General features: G+C 40.5%; 1 long non-coding RNA gene across 1 annotated transcript; it reads left to right on the top strand.

The window, feature by feature from the left end:
- Nucleotides 1-2,632: 2,632 nt before the first annotated feature.
- Nucleotides 2,633-5,920, top strand: LOC137498981 (uncharacterized). The gene is made up of 3 exons (XR_011017955.1): nt 2,633-2,761; nt 5,689-5,771; nt 5,867-5,920. It is a non-coding gene; the product is annotated as an uncharacterized lncRNA (long non-coding RNA).
- Nucleotides 5,921-6,491: the final 571 nt, after the last annotated feature.

The raw sequence follows: 6,491 nt of genomic DNA, 5'->3' as shown, positions 1-6,491 counted from the left end.
CGAATAGGCTTACTGGACAGAACTACACGAATTTCTTGCGTACTGTATTGCCTGATTACTTGGAAGACATGCCACTTGCATCCCGTCGACAAATGTTTTTCATGCATGATGGTGCTCCCGCACATTTAAGTCTGCTTTCCGCAGGTACCTGAATACCCATTTTCCTGAGTGCCGGATAGGTAGAGTAGGAACGATTGCTTGGCCACCACCACGCTCTCCTAACTTGAACTCCATGAACTTTTACCTGTGGGGACACGTTAAGTCACTCGTGTATGCGTCTCCTGTTCCTGATGAAGCAACTTTGTGTGAGCGCATTGTGACAACCTCTCAGGCAAAACGCACTACTACACCAGGTATTTTTGATTGCGTGTGTAACTCTATCCGACGACGAGTGGTGGCTTGTATTCAAGCCGAAGGTCGTCCCTTTGAACATTTCCTCTGATACATGATCAAAGTGTTTCAGCTGCTTTTACAGATATACGGCGGTAAATGTACATAAGTTTGAATAAATCTGTAAGTATATGTTTCCAGACCCATGTTGACATTACCTTTCTTTCTTCTCTCTATGTGGGGAATCCATTCCTAAATTTTTGCCGTCGAGGTTTGGTACGCCCTGTGTATAAGAAAACATTAAGGTCTAATAATACTGCCTTGAGGAATTCCCATCGTAATTATTACAGGGTCAGATAAAGATTTGCCTACTCTATTTCTCTGTTTCTAGAAACATAGCCACCCATTCAGTCACTCCTTAGTCCAGTTGCACTCATTTTTGTCAGTAGTCTCCCATGATCTACTCTATCAAATACCTTAGATAGTCCAATCAAGATAGAGTCCATTTGACCTTCCATTAGAGCTTCTCTTGGTACTATTGCCAATCTTCTGGAGCTCAAAAGGGAAATTCACCAGAAGCCATAACAATAGTTAGTGGGACGTAAAAGCATTAACATTAACTAGTATTACTATTTAACAGGGAATTTAATATCACTCCTTGTGCAAAATAGGTTTTGAAATTTATGCTGAAAATGCCATTTTTGAACAGTTGTTTGCATTATCTCTTGTCTGCAAGATAATGAAAGACAATATTATTTACACATATCTTCACTACTGTAACAATTATCAATGACTTACGAGTCACGTAAGAAATAAGAAGTTAACAAATTTTTCATATGCATTGAAATGTATTTCATTAAACAGTATTATAATTACCTCCTGTTCAAGCCAATCAGCATTCAGGCACTCTGTAATGGGATACCATGATTTGAACAGCTACTATTTGCAAATACATTCTGCTAGATTTTGGAATTCACATCCTATCTCAGTTAAAGAAATGTTATTCCTAATCTGGTATGAGATTTCCTGCAGTCTATACTTGGGCGAATTGGTCAGATACAAACGTGTAGTATTATAAGTATGTATGGCATTGCATTAGGTTAGACTTACTTCTTTATAAAAATAAATATTTTGATTACCATTAGAATGGAGGGTTCTGCAAGGTATTTCTATGATGTTACAAACTTTCAGGGCTAGTGGAAGATGGCAAGTGGATCAATTTGAGATCAGGAACCACGATCGAGTCCAAAGTTAAACAAGTCCGTTTTCCTGCACAAGTTTCACAAGCGGCTCCATTTACAACAAGTGTTCAAAATAGCATCCCTGTGCATCAATGCAGCCATGGCATTGTCACACAAAGTTATGTCGTACCCCTTCAAATATCCCTGATGTCATTTGAACAGCATCACAGGCAGCGAGAATTCTTGCCAAGAGATAATCTTCAGTGTCGACATGGCCCCGCAAGAAGAGATCAAGTGGGGTGAGATCAGCCGAAGGAGCGGGCCGCAAAACAGGACCTCCTCTTGCTATCCACATTGCAGGCAATGTCTGATCTAGGTGGTCGCAAACTCTCAGTCCAGAGTGAGGTGCGGCTCCATCATGGTGGAATCACATTAGTTGATGAACGGCAAGTGGGTTGTGTTCCAGGAATACGAGTAGTACATCTCTGAGCACCACTGTATACACTGCTACATTTACATAATCACTGACTCAGCCTGCCCACACGTTGACTGAAAGTTTCTGTTGATTGCCTTCACTACTCAGGTTTGCCTTATCAGGGGAAGTCATTCCTTGTCTTTTGCTCAGCAAGTGTACCTACAGTAGCTAAACCATCACGCTCTCAGTTCAATCTGCTATCAGGACAGTGTACCCCAGAGGTGAGTAAATATCATAGATGGACAATATAAGTACCTATAATTTATTCTGCCACAAGAGGTTACTCTAGGTCAGAATGAAGGCTATGTTCCTTTCAGAAATATTTAAAATTATTCACAAATGTTATTAAAGATGTAGTCTTGGAGATCTGTATCAAACCAGTCTACAGACCTGCTGGTAGTGTACTGGCTTTGTCAATGGTTTCTCACCAAGGTGCCCATAGTTCAGTCCCAGCCAGTGCATGAGGCATGTTTGATATAGAAGTCATGTCCCTGTGATTTGGATTCCATGAAACACTAAAGCTTGTGTTGCTGTAATAAACAAATTAACAGTAATTGAAAGCTACAAGCTTGCTTCTTGCTTTCTAGCTTAGTCTATAAACTGAACCTTTACAAGAATAATAATGCAGTGTTTGTTTCCTGTTTCAGTATATAGTCAGTGAAAGTAACTCACTGTTCCAGATCACGTAAATACTTCAGTTGTAATAGAAATGGATCAGGAAGTAGAGATTAAGGAGGAACCGGTTTGGCTTGAAGGAACGGCAAGTACATCATTGGTAAGTATCATTCCAGATTGGGATTTAACTAATGTGTAACAACTCTATGTTAAAGGAATTAGTGCTAATATTTGAAATAAAATCTTATAAAAGTCCTCTTTGCAGTTGAGAAATGGAACACACAATGTGATGAGCACAATGGCAGGTGAGGGTGGGTAGAGGGAGCAGCAGGAAGGGCAAACATGTGAACACAAGGGGCGAGGAGAGCAAGTTCATGTATTTTTAAAACCTAAATCTGAGGGCGAGATAGAGGTAACCTGTGTTCAGTAGAACGCATGTGTCAGTGATCAGCAACACTTGGGATGACCTCTTAGTGTGCAGACTGACGTGGCACATGCCATAATCGAGCAGTCCTGGAGAAATATAGATGATGGATGACTCCAGAGTTAGAGAGGGCAAGTGGCATCGAGAACCACAGGTTGCCACATGTTCTTGCTGAAACTTTCCTACCCAACATGCTACTGTACAGTATTGGAGGGCATTATTCTGAAGGGCTTCCACCAATTCACTGTGGTATTCTCTCACATTTTCCCCATAGAATGGCTATTCTGATGTATGCACGCTGTTCAACACGGTTTACTTCCATCTCGCATGACGCTTATCACCCAAGTGATCTGCTACTACCAGCAATCACAGAGCCGCACTATGCCTGCGTAGCTTCCAGGCAACAAACAGCAGTATGTGATCCCCTCGCATACCTGTAAAAAAAAAAAAAAAAAAAAAGAAAAACCATAGTTGTAATGAATTTTGCACCAACCGTCTTATATGCCTAATTAGAATAATTTTATTACCGTTATTTTATGTGTAGTAATTTCTTGTATAGTGTTTGGCATCTCCTTCCTCTCACAAACATATATTTATTCATAAAATACACTTATAATTTCATATTTCTGTGAAGAAAACGAATGGCTTAGGGGGCAGATGTACATACGGTGGCTGTGAGTGGGAATTGCACAATATCAGCGAAGTCATAGCATATGTGAGGGAGATAATTTGGTTTAAACAGAGGACGAGAATGAAGGTTAGGTCTACCTCAAACTATGTACAGGATATTGTAGGGGTAAGAGGATGAAGAAGGAAGGGAGGAAGTAGCAAACAGCAAGTGGACTATGGTTTTAAGGGGAAGGAGAATGAGTGCTAAGTGATATTATCAGGTAGTGGATTCAGGAGAGGTATCGGTGTTACTCACTGCAGGTACAGTAGCAGGAAGATGGGGAACAGGGAATTGTGCCGGCAGAGGGGCAATGAAAGAGGAAAGGGAACAGTAGAAAAGGGAAATGTGGAATAGAAGATAGGGAGAGGTGGCTGGAACAGATTTGTGATAGGTGGAGAAAGTAGGAACTAGCTACTCTGGGCATCATGGAAGTTAAGACAGATGATGAGAGCAAGGAATCCAGTGAGTTGGATAGGGTTGAGAATTTGGTCATGGGTGACTGTAGTTCGATATGTGGGGTGTGGAGGGAAGGGGAGCTTGGATAGAGTGTGTTATCCAGGAATTAGGTTAAAGCAGATTCTGAGTGAAGGAGGTTGCGTATTCCAGGTTGGTATCAACAACATTAGGGAAGCAGGAATGCGTATCAATATGGTTGGGTCTCGTCGCCATAAGACCTATCTGTTTTGGTGCGAAGTAATGTCGCTAGCAAAAAAAAAAGCTAGGAAAGCAACAAATAGGAAATCTATGCTACCTGGGCGAATTCCCTTAATGCAGATCAATGTTGATTGATTCTTCTTCTTGTTTCTGTCATTTACTAGGTGGACTTACTCCTTTATATCAGTTTGCACCTTCACTTCAAAACAACTGAAACATCTTCCTCAATCTGTTCTGTTCCTTTTTCTTCCACTTGATTTGGCTCAACCCAACAACGCTGTGTCCTTTTCCATGTATTCTATTAGGTCTTCTGTCTTGCTGTTAATGGTCTCAAATTTTATGGTCACAATCATCGTCACTGTTTGCCTACTTTTCACAGTCCCCCAGTACGAGAAGACCAGGAACTGTATGTCACTTTTTGAGACGCCCCAGCTGTTTTCAAGGCCTGAACTCACCCTCAGTCATTTCATAGGCTATTATGACGTTGGGCTTGTCACACCCAAAGGCATTTTATACCTGCTTCAGGATTCTTTCATGCCCCTAAGATGGGGAAATGGATGCCTAACATGGAGTGCAGAAGCTGCTAGATGGACTTATGTTGTATTACCTCAACCAAGGGACCATCATCCCTCCTAGAGAGTCTTATATGCCCGAAGTCACTGGCCTCTTTGGACTGTACTCGTATTTAAGCCCTCTTCCACTGTCTCCACAGTATTGAACTCCACCTTCTGTGCCATAGATGCCGTTGAGCTCGTGGTGTTATACTGCTCTGAGTAGATGTTCTAGAGGATAGGGAGTAACATACATCCCTATCTCACTCCTTGCATTATTTCTACGCGTTGACATTTGACCGTCTACATGCATTTAGCCTTCTGTTCCAGTCTCCCTGTCTGCCTTGTACATTTTACCATGTGGCAACAGTCACTAGCTCGTCACAGCTGTTTTTGTGTAGTTTGCCTCATTCATAAACCAAAGATATCAGGAATATGAACATTGCATACACAGTTGAATATATATCTGTTGAATGAAAATTATTTAAAAAATGTTGGTCAATGTCAGGAGATTGTGGGAAGTGGGAACAACAGGCCAAGAGGACGAATGGTGGCATCCTATGAGATTGTCTTTGTCCTTTCAAGTTTCTTCCTTTATTTCTCCCTCTTGTCCTCTCCTGTCATGGGTTTGATTTCCTGTTCCTGTCTCTTCATATAATTATGACACAATACGACACCTGCTCATTTCCATTTTTATCTTAGGAGATAAAATAATGGTATTTGTGGAAGCATGAAATTTATTTTGTCAGTGGTTTCCTTACTGTACAATTACATATATTTATTTCTAGCCTGCTGCAGACGTTAAAGAGGAAATATTCATTGAGGAATTCACAGTTAAACAACTGGTCCCATGTCTTAAAGATGAAGAAAGGTAAGTACCATTTAGCTTAAATAGATTTCACTGCCCTAATGTTACACAATATTTAATTTGTAGTTTATCTATTCACTAGCTTCCCTTGTGGACAGGTCGTGGATCCTCCGCCTCCGTCCATCACAGGTTCACACCCAGCACAGGTAGCCAAATCTTCTAGGGTTAAAATACCATCCAAGGGACACTTTGTGTTGTATGATATTGGCAGGTTTACCAAAAAATTCCTTACAACTCAGCTGATGATGCCCAAGACAGATTCCGTTCATTCTGGCCACAAGACGAACCCGATGCCGTCAAGCACATAATCATAGTGATGAGAAAGTTTTAACTTATTTTACCAAAGTTTGCATCATTTAAAACATGTAAACACCTGCATCTGTTTTAATATAATGTACAAAAACCATTTGATAGATCAGGTGTATATAGGTTTCATTGCAATGACTGTACCAGTGTTTACCTTGGACAAACTGGGAGACCATTTTATATCAGATACAATGAACATGTCAGTGCCATAAAATATTTAAAAGAATCAGCAATAGGCCAGCACATACAGGCATACAAACACAATTTTTACGGTATCAACAAGGACTTGGACATCATCGAAATAATGAATAAAGGCCCACTCTTAGATCTAACGGAGGAATGTTATATTACTTTAGATCAATATTACAATCCCAATTACAATCTAAATGATATTTGGGGAAAACCTACAATTTTATT

Source organism: Anabrus simplex, chromosome 3 (genome assembly GCF_040414725.1).
Source record: "Anabrus simplex isolate iqAnaSimp1 chromosome 3, ASM4041472v1, whole genome shotgun sequence".
Classification (NCBI taxonomy): domain Eukaryota; kingdom Metazoa; phylum Arthropoda; class Insecta; order Orthoptera; family Tettigoniidae; genus Anabrus; species Anabrus simplex.
Note: the sequence above shows the minus strand (reverse complement) of the source record. Positions and strands in the feature narration are given on the sequence as shown.